The following is a 2,500-nucleotide window of genomic DNA, read 5'->3' on the forward strand; positions in this document are numbered from 1 at the left end:
TCTCTCTCTCTCTCTCTCTCTCTCTCTCTCTCTCTCTCTCTATCTCTCTCTCTCTCTCTCTCTCTCTTGTGTAAATGCCAAAGCATCCCTCATTCTCCACACGTCTCTCCCTCCCTCCCTCTATCCACTCCTCTCCTCTGTTGACCTATTTATTTCAGTCTGTCTGCCTCAGCCTCTCTTTCTACCGTTCTCTATTTCTGCCTACCTGCTCTGTGCTCTCTGTCCCGTCTCCCTGCCCCTCTCTCCGTCTCCCTGCCCCTCTCTCCGTCTCCCTGCTCCTCTCTCCGTCTCCCTGCTCCTCTCTCTCTGTCTCCCTGCTCCTCTCTCCGTCTCCCTGCTCCTCTCTCCATCTCCCTGCTCCTCTCTCCGTCTCCCTGCTCCTCTCTCCGTCTCCCTGCTCCTCTCTCCGTCTCCCTGCTCCTCTCTCCGTCCCCCTGCTCCTCTCTCCGTCCCCCTGCTCCTCTCTCTGCCTCCCTGCTCCTCTCTCTGTCTCCCTGCTCCTCTCTCCGTCTCCCTGCTCCTCTCTCCTCTCTCTGTTCTCTATCAGTGGTAGTATTCTGTAGAGGATGTAAGTCTCTGTTTACACCAACAAAAACAATCCATATGTGAGTTTACATTCTTTATGTATCAGCTGAAAAAGCCTTTTTCAGGCTGAGAGTTGAAGGAGGCGAGCTAAATGGCCCTCTATTCCCTATATAGTGCTCTACTTTAGACCAGGGCCCTATAGAACCCTATTCCTTATATAGTGCACTACTTTAGACCAGGGCCCTATAGAACCCTATTCCCTATATAGTGCTCTACTTTAGACCAGGGCCCTATAGAACCCCATTCCCTATATAGTGCACTACTATAGACCAGGGCCCTATAGAACCCTATTCCCTATATAGTGCAATACTTTAGACCAGGGCCCTATAGAACCCTATTCCCTATATAGTGCACTACTTTAGACCAGGACCCATAGAAAAGTAGTGCACTATATAGGGAATATGTTGCCTTTTGGAACGCAAACAAAGTTCTAGCTGTGTGTGTCTGTGTGTTAGTGTGTCTGTGTGTTAGTATGTCTGTGTGTTAGTGTGTCTGTGTGTTAGTATGTCTGTGTGTTAGTGTGTCTGTGTGTTAGTGTGTGTGTGTGTGTGTGTGTTAGTGCGTGTGTGTGTTAGTGTGTCTGTGTGTTAGTGTGTCTGTGTGTTAGTGTGTCTGTGTGTTAGTGTGTGTGTGTGTGTGTGTGTGTTAGTGCGTGTGTGTCTGTGTGTTAGTGTGTCTGTGTGTTAGTGTGTCTGTGTGTTAGTGTGTGTGTGTGTTAGTGTGTGTGTGTGTGTTAGTGTGTGTTAGTGTGTGTTAGTGTGTATGTGTTTGTTAGTGTGTGTGTGTGTTAGTGTATGTGTTTGTTAGTGTGTGTGTGTGTTAGTGTGTGTGTGTGTGTTAGTGTGTGTGTGTGTTAGTGTGTGTTAGTGTGTGTTAGTGTGTATGTGTTTGTTAGTGTGTGTGTGTGTTAGTGTATGTGTTTGTTAGTGTGTGTGTGTGTTAGTGTGTGTGTGTGTGTGTTAGTGTGTGTTAGTGTGTGTTAGTGTGTGTTAGTGTGTATGTGTTTGTTAGTGTGTGTGTGACTCATGGATCATTTTCCCAACAGTTGACTGATGCGATAAATTCAATAAACAGACAGAGAAAGAATCAGCCAAGCTAATGCCCCTCACCAACACTGAATGTGTTTTAATACGGAATACGGAGGGTGAGACAATGTACGGCATCATTTGAAGAACAATGAGAGAGATTCCCCTCTCCACTGCTCCCTGTTCAGCTGTATCGCCTCATACACACACCTTATGAATTCAGAAAGCACTTACAATACAAACCGATGTGCTTCACGTGAAATGTCATCAATATTACATAGATTAACATCTGCTTCACCCTCACCACATGGTTTGAGAACTACTTCACCCTCATCACATGGTTTCGGAACTACTTCACCCTCATCACATGGTTTGAGAACTACTTCACCCTCATCACATGGTTTCGGAACTACTTCACCCTCATCACATGGTTTGAGAACTACTTCACCCTCATCACATGGTTTGAGAACTACTTCACCCTCATCACATGGTTTGAGAACTACTTCACCCTCATCACATGGTTTGAGAACTACTTCACCCTCATCACATGGTTTGAGAACTACTTCACCCTCATCACATGGTTTGAGAACTACTTCACCCTCATCACATGGTTTGAGAACCTCTTCACCCTCATCACATGGTTTGAGAACCTCTTCACCCTCATCACATGGTTTGAGAACTACTTCACCCTCATCACATGGTTTGAGAACTACTTCACCCTCATCACATGGTTTGAGAACCTCTTCACCCTCATCACATGGTTTGAGAACCTCTTCACCCTCATCACATGGTTTGATGAAGCGACAGAGTTGATGTATGAATCACTTGCACACAACTGGTCTCAAAGGGGAAACATACAGTCGACTGCAGGCCATCAACCTTTTTTTAAC

This window comes from Oncorhynchus kisutch, linkage group LG14 (assembly GCF_002021735.2).
Source record: "Oncorhynchus kisutch isolate 150728-3 linkage group LG14, Okis_V2, whole genome shotgun sequence".
In the NCBI taxonomy this organism is placed as follows: Eukaryota; Metazoa; Chordata; class Actinopteri; order Salmoniformes; family Salmonidae; genus Oncorhynchus; species Oncorhynchus kisutch.